The sequence below is a fragment of the Hyperoodon ampullatus genome, assembly GCF_949752795.1.
Source record: "Hyperoodon ampullatus genome assembly, chromosome: 18".
NCBI classification, from domain to species: domain Eukaryota; kingdom Metazoa; phylum Chordata; class Mammalia; order Artiodactyla; family Ziphiidae; genus Hyperoodon; species Hyperoodon ampullatus.
The window spans coordinates 22,463,378-22,478,069 of NC_136931.1; the positions used below are offsets into that span (position 1 = coordinate 22,463,378).

General features: G+C 36.8%; 1 pseudogene across 1 annotated transcript in view; it reads left to right on the forward strand.

Moving 5' to 3' along the window:
- The first annotated feature begins 441 nt into the window (after nucleotides 1-441).
- The window catches only part of LOC307066808 (eukaryotic translation initiation factor 4 gamma 2-like), a 39,925-nt pseudogene continuing 25,674 nt past the window's right edge, over nucleotides 442-14,692 (forward strand). The window contains exon 1 of the transcript in view: nucleotides 442-480. The product of the transcript in view is annotated as a eukaryotic translation initiation factor 4 gamma 2-like (transcript). The remainder of the gene's footprint in view (nucleotides 481-14,692) is intronic.

Below are 14,692 nucleotides of genomic sequence, written 5' to 3' on the forward strand. Positions count from 1 at the left end.
CCTTTTGCTTATTACTTCATGACCTTGAACAAATAGAATATGTTTTGTACCTGAGTTTCTGTCACTGTTAATAAGGAAAAGTAATATCCATCTTTATTTTAAGAATAAAAATGGATATTTTTGAAACTTCCCATTCAGACAGGATGGCATAAACCTGTATCTTTCTGCTCTCTGCTAAACACAATATAAACCCTGGAAATAACACAGGCAACAACAAAAGGAGAACTCTGAAAATATGGTAAGAAGGAGCTGAGCTGGTTTGGGACCCCAGGACTGGAAGAACAGGCATTTTAATTTTGCCCCACGCCAACAGAAGAAGCCTACTAAGCCCTGACATTTTCTGACCCCAAGGCAAGCCATAGAAGGTGTCCCTGGTAAGTTCCTCCCTCTCCTGGATCTAGCAGAGTACTTACGACAATATCAGAAGAACTAAACACGAACATGACCAGCAAGGCAGATCTACAAGGAGCTCTGACAACAGTAAGTGTCTGGAGAAAGCACTCTCCTATACTGCAGGGCCTAAGACTCTACTTTCCCACTGAGAAATACTGAGGCAGGAAGATAGAATAGGCTGAAGGGATCTAGTCAGAAAAGGAAATTCCATTTGAGAGTCTCTTTTTCCACACAGTCCTGAGACTGTCTTTTCTCCCCTCAGTTCAGCCCCTCAACATCATCCAGAGACATTGGAGGTGGGACACAAGCAATGGATGGACACAACCACAGCAAGTGGCTAGAAATAGAAAACTTCACCCCTCTTTAGAGCTACTGGAGTGCATGGGCAGAATCAGCAAGAAGGAGCCAGCAGTAGCAAGCTGCCTGTTTTAGAAATGCTTTTTGACTCAGAGGGTCTGAGAGTCCCTGTCCCTTCAGAGGCAACCAGGCAGCTGAGGGAGGGGGAAACTGCTAAGGGCTTCCTACCACATCCCTCCCCCATGAAAAGGTACCCAGCCGCCCAAGATGGGGAAATCCCATTTGTATCCATGGTAGGAGCCCTGCTGGTACCTAATAAACTAAGAATAAAATAAAAACAAAAAACCAACCAACCAAACAAGGCTCTGGAAATTAAAGTGCCATTGGAACCACAGTCCACAAATGCAGGCCAAGACTTGTGTGATAAACCTAAACATGGTGACTACCTGCTAAAATAAAGAGTTAAAGAAAAAAAGAGTTAAATAGGGCAATGAGTTGCTAAATTTAACAGACACAATGTTGAGAATACTATAAAAAATCACCCTTTATACCAAGAACCAAGAAAATCATTTATATGAGAAATGATAGTAAATTAATGCTAATGCCAAAATGAATCCAATATTGGAATTATCCTTCAAGGATTTTAAAGCTTCTTTTACAAAAGTGTTATAATAAGCAATTACAAATTTCTTGACACAAATGAAAAAATAGAAAAAAATTATAGCAAAGAATTAAATGTTATATTAAAAGGATCAAATAAAAGTTATAGAAGTGAAAAATACAATAACAGAAATAACAAAAAAATTAACCAAATGGTCTCAATAGTAGAGTGGAGATGACATATAAAGGAACCAGCGAACTTGAAAGCAGATTAATACAATTTACCCGATTTGAAACAAAAGAGAGAAAATATACTGAAAAAAAATTGAACTGAGTCTCAGGAGCCTATGGAACAAAAACAAAAACAAAGCAAAACAAAGCAAAACAAAACAAAACCAAAAAGTCCAATATTAATATTACTAGAGTATCGAAAAGAGAAGAGAAAGAGTGGGGCTGAAATAATATTTGAAGAAATAATGGCTGATAACTTCCAAAATGTGTTGAAGGAACCAACATATAGGTCCAAGAAGCTAAGCAAACCCCAATAAGATAAGTGAGCATGAAGAAACCTACACCAACAACAATAAGTAAACTTTTGAAAGCTGAAGATAATGAAAACACCTTGAAGGCAGAAAAGAGAAACAGTATTATCCATAGGAAACCCCATTTCAATGTCTGTGGATTTCTCATTTGAAACCTTGGGGTCCAAAAGAGAGTGGCACAATATTTTTTCAAGTGGCAAAAGAAAAGAACTGTTAACCACAAATTCTATTTCTGATAAAACTACCCTTCAGGAATGAATGAGAAATAAATTCTCAGTTGAAGAAAATGAAAAGAATTTATTGCTAGCAGACCTACCTTTATAGACTGGCTGGGAAAGTTTTTCAAACAGAAAGGAAATAATAAAAGAAAGAATCATGGAACATCAGGTAGGAGGAAAAAACAATGAAAGAACAGAAACATGGGTACATAATGTAGACTGTCCTTTTCCTCATGAGTTTTATAAATCACATTTGATGATCGAAGCAGAAATTATTACATCATCTAATACTCAAGACAAAGATATTTAAAAGTGAGGAAGGTAAAGTGACCTAAGTGAAAGTGAGATTTTCATATTGACTTGAAGAGGTAAAATGTTGATATTCATAGACTGTGATGTTACACATGTATATTGTAAAACACAGAGCACCCACTGTGAAAATTACACAGAGAGATGCACTCATGAACACTACAAATAAATCAAGATGGAATCCCATACAATAATCAAGTAACACATGAAAAAGCAAGAAAAAAGAGGGATGAGAACTGGAGGACACAAACAAAACTATTAGTAAAGTGGCAGATATAATTCTAGCATACCAGTAACTACCTTAACTGTAAATAATCTAAATACAGAAATCAAAAGAGAGAATGATAGAGCAGTTAACAAGATATAACCCAATTATTGCCTGCTTATAAGAAACTAACTTCAAATTAAATGCTATATGTAGATTAAAAGTAAATGGATGGAACAGAAGTTTAACATGCATATAGTATTTTTCAAATGGGAATTATAATAATAATAATACGAAATAAAGTAGAATTCAGAGCAAAGAAAATTACTACACACAAAGAGGGGCATTGCATAATGACAAAAGGATTATTCACCAGGAAGACATAGCAATTCTAAATGGGTATTCATCAACAATAGACCCTCAAAATACATGAAGTAGTAATGGAAAGAGCGTAAAGCAGAAATAAGCAAATAAACAATTATGGTTGCAGACTTCAATATACCATCTCTATAATAGGAACTGACAGAAATACTAGACAGAACATCAGTAAGAATATTAAATCTCAACAATGCAATTAACCAGTAGGATCTAATTGACATGTGTAGAACATGCTGCCCATAGACAGAAGGGTCATTCTACCCTATATTAACACCTACTATACATCTATAGTAATCAAGACAGTATAGAAGTAGTGGAAGGAAAAAATATAGGCTAGTAGAATAGGGAACCCAGAAATAAAATCACACAAACATGCTTAACTGATTTTTGGCAAAAGTGCAAAAAACAATTTAATGGAGAAAGGATAGTCTTTTCAACAAATGGTGCTGGAACATTTGGATGTATAGAGGCAAAATCAATCAATCTATCTATCTATCTGGCCTAAACTTCTCACCATATACAAAAATCAATTCAAAATGAATTACACACTTAAATGTAAAATGTAAAACTGTAAAAATTTTAGGAAAAAATTGGGAGAATATCTTTAGAATCTTATCTAGACAAAGAGTTCTTAGGCTTGATACCAAAAGCATGATCCATGAAAGAAACAATTGATATATTGGACTTCATCAAAAAAAAATTACTTTGTGAAACCCATGTAAAGAAGATGAAAAGAGAACCTACAGACTGAGAGAAAATATTTGCAAAGGAGTAGTATCTAAAATATATTTTTTAAAACTCTCAAACCTTAACAAATACTTTTTTTTGAACAGACATTTCACTGAAAAAAATAAGACAGATGGCAAATAATGACATGAAAAGTTGTTCAACATCCTTAGCCATCAAAACAATACAAATTTACACCATAATGACATCTACTACACATCTATGTCTAAAATAATAAATAATGACAACACAAAATGCTGGTGTGGTTGTGAAGAAACTGAATCCTTTATACATCACTGGTGGGAATGTAAAATGATTCAGCAACTCTGGAACACATTTTGGTGGTTTCTTATGAAACTAAACATTCAACTGCCATATATTCCACCACTCCTTGGTATTTATCCATCCAAAATGAAAGTTTATCTTCACACACACACCAAAAAACCCTGTGCATGAATGGTCATAGCAGCTTTATTTGTGATAGCCAATACTGGAATCAGAGCTAATGCCCTTCAGTAGATGAATGGTTAAATAAACTGTGGTATATACGTACCATGGAATACTACTCACCAATAAAAAGCAATGAACTATTGATAAACACCACACTTCAGATGCATCTGTAAGGAATTATGCTGCATGAAAAAACCAATCCCAAAAGAGATGCTTTCACTTATATAACATATTTGAAAAGACACAGTTTTAAAAATGGAAAACAGATTAGTGGTTGCCAGGAGGTATGGTCAGTAGTATGAGGATATAGTGTGGAATGAGAATGGTTTACAGAGTTTATACTTAGCTGTGCAAAAGAATCAGCATCACTCCATGCTAAATTTGTATCTTTATTTATGATTGTCTTCCTCCATTGTTTTTCTTCTTTCAGTAACCATGCATGCATTCATTTATTCATTCAACAAACAAATTCAGTCAGCATACTTTTATGAATCCTGCATTTCTTTCTTTTTTTTATTTTTATTTTTTATTTTTTTATTTTTTGCTTTATAACAAATTTAAACAGTTATACATATACGTATGTTCCCATATCCCCTCCCTTTTGTGTCTCCCTCCCACCCTCCCTATCCCACCCCTCCAGGCAGTCACAAAGCACCGAGCTGATCTCCCTGTGCTATGCAGCTGCTTCCCACTAGCTATCTACCTTACGTTTGGTAGGGTATATATGTCCATGCCGCTCTTTCACTTTGTCACAGCTTACCCTTCCCCCTCCCCATATCCTCAAGTCCATTCTCTAGTGGAATTTAAAGTGAAAGAATCAAAACACTCCTGAGAAAAAATAAAAATCATAGTAAAATTTCTAATTCTGAAATGAATCTTTAGTATTCTGTCCTCATATAACTTTATTACTATGAAAAGTTACTTGTCACTTTCTCATATTGCATTATTCGGATCAGCAGTATGTACCAGAAGTCATATGGAATAGTTATAGGACATTTTAGTGTTTGGCTATAGCACTTAGGTCATTATAAGAGACTTACGTTTTACTTACCAATGTAAAAAAAAGATCAGGAATTTGTGAAGCAAATCATGTTACACATTTTCTCTACCCAAATTCCAAATAAACTACCCTGCAGAATGTTTACCATGCTCAGACCTATTTTATTTATTTAGTTAGTTAGTTTAATACTTTCATTTATATTGGAGTTTTTATTAGTACTGGCAGTAAATAATGCATTATCCTTTGAAAATGTTGTTAGAATAAGTGTGCCTTATCAATAATGTACTGTGAGAAATCCATTGTTTTGATTTAAATTCTAAATTCATTTATTATTGACCAGTTTTGGAAAAATATCACATTATCTTTTACTTGAATTGTCAGGTGCTTCACATAATATCAATCCTGGGTCTCTGGATAGTCAAATGGCATAACAAATTCTGGATCAGCAGTGCTTATAAGTCTAACACACACACACACATACACACACTCACACTCATACACACACACACAGAGCATTCAAAAATCTTGAATTTCGGGCTTCCCTGGTGGCGCAGTGGTTGAGAGTCCGCTTGCCGATGCAGGGGACACTGGTTCGTGCCCCGGTCTGGGAGGATCCCACATGCCGCGGAGCGGCTGGGCCCGTGAGCCATGGCCGCTGGGCCTGCGCATCCGGAGCCTGTGCTCCACAACGGGAGAGGCCACAACGGTGAGAGGCCCACGTACCGCAAAAAAAAAAAAAAAAAAATCTTCAATTTCAAGCATTACATCTTCAGTAATTATCTAACTTCATACATTGTTTTCCTACTTTCCACTTGTGGGGCTAACTAAAATGCTAAGTTTGCACTTCAATCTGTGCTGGTGAAACATAGGCAAACTCCCTATATATTCCAGTTTTATCACATTACAGTGAAATTATATAAAGCCTACTTGTAAGGAAGGCATTGGTTTACTGCTTTGCTTGACTAAAAGTTCATTGAAAGGGAGTACACATTGTCAATTTAAGAGAGTCATTTGGAATAAGAGTTTAGAATTGGCATTGCTTGTAGACTAACAATATTTATCTGTCATTGGTAGTTCAATTTAATCCGAAAAGGTAAGAGAGAAAGACAAGTAGTTTAGTGTTTTTGATTTCTTGCGATGTGCATGGAGCATTCCATAAATCCATTCATTGCAATAACACCTATACTTCAATATCCAAACATTTCTTTTCTGGAATGAGACTGCTAAGACCAGAACTAGGATCTTCAATTCACTATCTTTGTCTCTTTGTGAAATTAGTTTATTACTCTATGCCTCAGTTTTCTCATCTGTAACATGCAAATGTAATAGGTAATAGTAGTACCCATGAAAAGGGCTTCAGCAAGTATTAAAGGTAATTATATATACATATAAAGCTATTACTCTGGAGGCTGGCCCAGGGTCAGCATTCAATGTATGTTAGCTATTATTATTATCTTTCCTACAAAGAAGTATTAGTCTCAAATTTTCAGAGTATTTTAAAGCTCAGAGAGGCTAAATCACTTGTTGCAGCTCAAACTGCAAATAGCAGAGCCAGGACACAAACATGGATGTGTTGGGCTCCGTAGCTTTATCTCTTTCCACTATGGCCCTGCCTTCTCCAGGATTCGATCAGGTAGAAAAGAAATCTCACTTCACATTCCATGTGTACCAGCTGCTTAGAGTGATGCTGATTCTTTTGCACAGCTAATTGGCGTAAACATTGTGCCTTTTACTTAAAGAATTTCAATCTGCTTTGTGTACTTTTTTTTTTTTTTTTTTTTTGCGGTACGCGGGCCTCTCACTGTTGTGGCCTCTCCCGTTGCGGAGCACAGGCTCCGGACGCGCAGGCTCAGCGGCCATGGCTCACGGGCCCAGCCGCTCCGCGGCACGTGGGATCTTCCCGGACCGGGGCACGAACCCGTGTCCCCCGCATCGGCAGGCAGACTCTCAACCACTGTGCCACCAGGGAAGCCCTTGCTTTGTGTACTTTTATTACTGCAAATTCTAGATTGAAGAGGTGGTAGTGGGATAACTTGATAATTTGGAAGGATTGCTTTAGAAGTTAGCTTGAAATAGAATATTTTGCAACCACTGGACACTGCAGTTATTGATAGAAAATTTTGTCTATATTCCAGGTAAAAAGATAAGAAATGAAGAGGAAAGGGGCAAGATATCGGTAGAGGATTAAGAGGTACAAACTACTATGTTTAAAATAAATAAGCTAGGACTTCCCTGTTGGCGCAGTGGTTAAGAATCCGCCTGCCAATGCAGGGGACACGGGTTCGATCCTTGTTCCAGGAAGATCCCACGTGCCGCGGAGCAACTATACCCATGCGCCACAACCACTGAGCCTGTGGTCTAGAGCCTGAGAGCCACAACTACTGAAGCCAGCGTGCCTAGAACCCATGCTCTGCAACAAGAGAAGCCACCTCAATGAGAAGCCTGTGCACTGCAACAAAGAGTAACCCCCGCTCCCTGCAACTAGAGAAAGCCCACGTGCAGCAACAAAGACCCAAGGCAGCCAAAAAATAAATAAATAAATGTTCCTTTTAATAAATAAATAAATAAGATATAAGCATATATTGCACAGCACAGGGAATATAGCCAATATTCTATAATAAGTACAGATGGAGTATAAACTTTAATATTGTACACCTGAAGCTTATATAATATTGTGCATCAACTATAACTCAATTAAAAAACAGGTGTAAAAAGATAAGAAATGAATTGATTGTTCTTCATAATTACTTTACCCTTACAATATCACTAGAGTCAATCTGGGCTCAGAGCATATTCCAGTGTTTCTTAAAATGAACCTGTATATGAATCATCTGGATACTTGATGATTTGTGTACTGATTCTCTAGTTTTTTATTGAAGTATAGTTGATTTACAGTATTATATTAGTTTCAGATGTACAACCTAATTATTCAAAATATTTATAGATTGTACTCCATCTAAAGTTATTATAAAATAATGGCTATATTCCCTGTGCTGTACAAGATATCCTTGGAGCTTATTTATCTTATACATAATAGTTTGTACCTCTTAATCCCCTACCCCTATCTTGCCCCTCTAGGTTTCTTTACTACTTGTTTGGGTAGAGCTTGGGACTATTCATACTTAGGAGCAATTCCGGATATCTATATGAGGGTGGTTTGGAAACAAAACGTTGATCTCTAGGTAATGCTTTGTGTAGCAGTGATATGCACATATTTAATACCAGCATTGGGGGTGATATCCTCAGTCCTTTGGTATTTGTTAACACCTCTCTTTGGTTTTTGAACCATGAGTTTGTTTTTGCCCTAATTATATGGGTTTTTCCTTTATATTTATTTCATCATTATGATAAAGATTTTATTGGAGAATAATTCCTGTTTTCTTATAAGTAACTAAAATGTTACATTAGATTCTAGCATGTTTCTACTTTTTATAGAAATATGATTAAAGAATATAATTTTTATACAATCAGTAAATAATTTGTGAAATAGGAAATTTAAGCAACAAATGTCAATTTCTACTTAATTAGAAAATATATATGGATAGCTGTTAATTTAGATTACTCAGAATTCTCTTTTTTTGTTATCTACTTTATACATATTAGTGTATATATGTCAATCCCAATATCCCAATTCATCCCACCACCACCACCGCCCACCCCACTTTACTACCTTTGTGACCATACATTTGTTCTCTGCATCTGATTCTGTTTCTGCCTTGTAAACCAGTTCATCTGTACCATTTTTCTAGATTCCACATATATGTGTTCATATACGATATTTGTTTTTCTCTTTCTGACTTAGTTCACTCTGTATGACAGTCTCTAGGTCCATCCACGTCTCTACAAATGATCCAATTCTGTTCCTTTTTATGGCAGATATTCCATTGTATATATGTACCACATCTTCTTTACCCATTCATCTATCGATGGGCATTTAGGTTGCTTCCATAACCTGGCTATTTTAAATAGTGCTGCAGTGAACATTGGGGTGCATGTGTCTTTTTGAATTACATTTTTCTCTGTGTATATGCCCAGTAATGGGATTGTTGGGTCATGTGGTAATTCTATTTTTAGTTTTTTAAGGAACCTCCATACTGTTCTCCGTAGTAGCTGTATCAATTTACCTTCCCACCAACAGTGTAGGAGAGTCCCCTTTTCTCCACACCCTCTCCAGCATTTCTTGTTTATAGATTTCTGATGATGCCCATTATGATCGGTGTGAGATGATACCTCACTGTAGTTTTGATATGCATTTCTCTAATAATTAGTGATGTTGAGCATCTTTTCATGTGGCTCTTGGCCATCTGTATATCTTCTTTGGAGAAATATCTATTTAGGTCTTCTGCCCATTTTTTGATTGTTTTTTTGTTTGTTTGTTTTGTTTTATATTGAGCTGCATGAGCTGTTTATATATTTTGGAGATTGATTCTTTGTCCGCTGATTCATTAGCAAACATTTACTCCCATTCTGAGAGTTGTCTTTCCATCTTGTTTATAGTTTCCTTTGCTGTGCAAAAGCATTTAAGTTCAATTAGGTCCCATTTGTTTATTTTTGTTTTTATTTTCATTACCCTAGAAGGTGGGTCAAAAAAGATATTGTTGTGATTTATGTCAAGGAGTGTTCTTCCTATGTTTTCCTCTAGCAGTTTTATAGTGTCCATACATTTAGGTCTTTAATCCTTTTTTTTTTTTTTTTTTTTTTTTTTGCGGTATGTGGGCCTCTCATTGTTGTGGCCTCTCCCGTTGCGAAGCACAGGCTCCGGACACGCAGGCTCAGCAGCCATGGCTCACGGGCCCAGCCGCTCCGCGGCATGTGGGATCTTCCCAGACCGGGGCACGAACCCGTGTCCCCTGCATCGGCAGGCAGACTCTCAACCACTGTGCCACCAGGGAAGCCCTTTTAATCCATTTTGAGTTTATTTTTGTGTATGGTGTAAGGGAGTGTTCTAATTTCATTCTTTTACATGCAGCTGTCCAGTTTACCCAGCACCGCTTATTGAAGAGACTGTCTTTTCTCCATTGTATATCCTTGCCTCCTTTGTCATAGATTAGTTGACCATAGGTGCATGGGTTTATGTCTGGGCTTTCTATACTGTTCCATTAATCTATATTTCTGTTTTTGTGCCAGTACCATATTGTCCTGATTACTGTAGCTTTGTAGTATAGTCTGAAGTCAGGGAGTCTGATTCCTCCAGTGCCGGTTTTTTCCTTCAAGATTGCTGTGGCTATTCGGGGTCTTTTGTGTCTCCATAGATATTTTAAGAATTTTTGTTCTACTTCTGTAAAAAAAATGTCATTGGTAATTTGATAGGGATTGCATTTAATCTGCGATTGAATCTGTAACACTTAATAATTACTTCTTGTGTACAAGTTCATGATATAACTACTGCATACTAATTAGTCAGAATGGGAGTTGTTCCATCATGTTGGGAAATGCTAAAAGATGGTTTCATACTTCCAGGGATAGTAACAGCTGTGTACAGTACCAGGTCTAAAGGGGTCCAGAATAGAATCTGGAGTAGAGAGAGAGTTTATGGATAGAGCCACTTTACAAGGAACTGTGACTTTAGTGGTGACTTCCATAAAAGAGAACAGAGGAATAAATACCCCAAACTAACATGCCTTCTTCCATCTAGTTTCCAGATGATGCACTTCAATGGACAAGCCCTACCAGAAATAAAAGGACAAGGCAGTTTGTCTATACAGTAGATACTGGACTGCCTGGTAGGACGTAGAGCAGGTTAGAGAAGGACAGAGACTAGTTCTAGAGGGGGAAACAGAAGATAGAGCCACAGGTGTTCAAGGCATCCCTCTCTGGAAGGTGATAGTTGAGGAGAGACCTGAACTAGATAAAGGACAGAGACACTAATGGTAATCTGGAGGAGGCTCTTTCAAGATTGAGGGAACAAAAAATTTTAAGGTCTTGAGCAGCTCCCTACTTTCAGATGGTGCCTGAATATCATGAAGAACTTTATGTAAAACAGGTCCCAGTGTTCTCTTCTTCTGTCAGTATAGGTGATGTCCTATCTTGTCTTTTGGATTTATATCCCTTTTCCAATTCCCACTATTATCACTTTAATTTAAGTCTTCATGATTCTGGCCAGTATTATGTATGGTGTCATCCATTTTTCCACATCTAACTTGTAGGGGCCCAGGCCCGACCAGGTGAATTATCACTGCTAATAACATCTAGGTAATTATTTGTAGAGGATTAATACATGCCAGAGAAACATCATCAGAGTAAGATAGCCTGTCTGAAATAGAGCAAGGGTGTTTCAAGATGCAAAATTGTAAACTTAATGGGATGCTGACAGTGATGGGGCAAAGCAGTTGTTTGCAGGTAAAACACTGGAGCTATTCCTGAGTTTGTGGGCTGGTACCTTTAGTGACTATTTCTTGCTATGTGTGGCCATTAAAGGCATGGGGAGAAAACAAATATCTCTATTTTTTATACATTCATTCAGAAAATATGATTTGAGTGTCCACCATATTCCAAGTTCAAGTGATGTAAAATTATTGGGGGTTTGGTCTACTTTAAATGGGGTGATCAGAGAAGGGTTTGTGAGATGACATTTTAAACATATACTGTAAATGAGCATGGGGAGAAAAGGGTAAGAGTGCACTGTCATATATAACAGCCTCCTAATCTTTATCTCTTAATTCACCCATTAATAGAGAGTTTGTCTCTAGAGTAAGTGGTGATGATGACGATGCTGATTATAGGATTAGGATGAGGAGAGTGATATTGAAGATAACAGTGATGCTAAAAGTGATAAGAATTGATATAATAAAATTCCCATGAGGGCAGAGACCATGTGTCTGTTGTTTGCTGCTTTATCCTCAGTATCTATCACAGACATAACATTGATATTCAATAAATGTTTGTTGAATGAGCAGAAGCATGAATGAAAGATGATGGTAATGACTAGGAGTGGTTCAACACAATTGAGTTCATGATAGAGTATTATGTACCTCAGAACTAGAGACTGTCAATTTTCATCTGTTTCAATGGCTTTTAAGGAAATGAACTGTTCCAGTGTTATCGAATCTCAAAGAATTAATTTTCACCTTATTCTGTTGAGCATTATCACCTAGTATTTAGCACATTGTTAATTATCACTTTGTAACCATTTGTAAAGTGTGAAAACCTGCTGCACATATTCCTTTCACTAATTGTGCTTCTATCCAATCGAGAGCAGTGACAAGCAGAAAATACAGCATTTACGGTAACATACCTAAAATAAACTGATTATAACTTTTCTTCTTAAAAAAGAAAATGCCAGTAATTCCTCTGCATGTACTGATAAAAGATAGAAATATGTTATGTAAAGTATTGAATGTTTCATGGAAAAATCCACAATAAAATCCCAAATCAATTGTGTATATCTATACATCAATAGAATACTGATATAGAGGAAGGAAAAATAACAGCTCTGGGGTCAATAATACATACATGACTCAAATCTGAACTGTGCAACTGGCTATTGGGAAAATTATATAAATACTCTAATTTTCATTTTCAACGTTTGTTATAATTATGAGGATTAAAATTACACCCAGCATAAAGTAGGTACTCATTGGATACTAGTTGCTGACATCTTTCTACATTCAACACAATGTCTTATCAGAGCAATTGTCAAGCTATGGATGGAACTAAAACTTACGGTTTTAACTGCTCAGATAAGCTTTATTATCTTTGACACCTACTGTGTGTACGGTTTAGTGAAATATATTTTAGACAATCTATTAATGCATAAATATGGTCCTTGCCATTAGCTTACAGTGTATGAATGCAAATGGTTTTATGCATCAACAATTGTGAATCAGTGTTTATTAAAAAGTAAGTACAAATAAATTCTGAAAAAAAGCATTATTTTTATTCTAATGCTGTGTAATCATTTAATACAATTATGAAACTATGCTTAAATAACTTATGTATATATGATTAAAGCTACTATATAATTGTGTATAGATACAATTTTGTTATATTTCCTAGAGAGTCACCTCTTGCCCCAATGCCTCCTAAAGCCTTTCTCCCTTTCCAGTACTAGAAACATGTCATCCACAACTTAATATAGAATTATTGCTACAGAGAACAGATACAAGCCAAACCTTGTTCCTTGTTCTGTGAATGTCAAGACATTGTAAGGGCCAGAGATTCCGAACTTAGAGAACATGAAATATTAAAAAGTCCAAGGATAATCTGAAGTCTACATACATATTGCATGATTCCAAATATGTGACCTTCTGGAAAAGGCAAAACTATGGAGACCCTAAAAATCAGTGGTTGCCAGGGGTTAGGGAGGACAAAGGGGAAGGATGAATATGCAGAGCACAGAGGAAATGCTCTATATGATACCATAAAGATGGATACATGTCATTATATATTTGTCCAAACTGATAGAATATACAACACCAAGAGTAAATCATAATGTAAACCATGGACTTTTGGTGACTACGATGTGTCAATGTAGGATCATCATTGTTACAAATGTACCACTCTAATAGGGGATGTTGATAATGAGGGAGGCTGTACACGTGTGGAGGCAGGGGATACACGGGGGATCTCTGTAGCTTCCTTGCAATTTTGTTGTGAACCTAAAACTGCTCTAAAAAATAAAATCTTAATAATAAAAAAGGCCAGGCATAATGGCTTTCATAAACAGTAAATTTTCAGAAGCACACGAACACTCAGAGTTGATTTCTGTTCCCACAGACCAGTCAATATTTCTAACAGTTGGATAGGGCGGGCATCAGAGTGAGGAGATGGGAGACTAGGTGTTGGAATGGTCTTGACAAGAGGCTGTTTCTAGAGCTGGATATGGGAGGGAGAAGAATTTATAGAATCATTGATAGGTTTGGTGATTTGAGGAGAAAGACCTTAAGTTGCTTCCAGTTTGTGCCTTATTGATCTCCTTGTCAATCCTAGTGCATTAGAAATAGGAGAGTAAAAATTGTTATGTAGGATAGCTTTTTTAAACACATCAGAGAATTGAGTTCACAGAGCAAACTGCCACCCCAAAATCTGGGGAGGCAGGTGAATCCAGAGAGTCACAGTTGAAATCTGTTTACTTGGAGTAGAAGCTGCTGAAGCGATAAACTGGTAGAAAGACTTAAATGATAATTTTGATAAATTGCTGGAGGCTGAGTGGGGAGTAGCATAAGAATGAGAAACTCCTGGGTTTGGAGCCATCTTAGGGTGACTTCCACACTTTTGGGGATTTTACCTCCAGGAACCCCAGCAGGTTCTTAAGGTAAAGATCTGAGAAAGATCCCTTCTTGACTCTGATAGGTAGATGGGAAGAATAATTCTCCTGGAATACTCCCAGAGCAGTCTTTACAGCAAAGGCTTACTCTCCAGGAGAAACATCTTTATCAGAACTTTATCTAATGTGGGGGGAAAAGAAAATACACCGCTCCAGCCCACTCTAGTCTTCCTGTGTCACCAAAGGGAAACAAAAAGCTGAGAAACACTTGTGAATGTCATAGCCCACAGAGGGCTACTAAAAGATTAGGAGTTAATAAGAAGTATATAGAATGCTTCCCCTCCTCCATGCCTTACTACTGTGCTAATA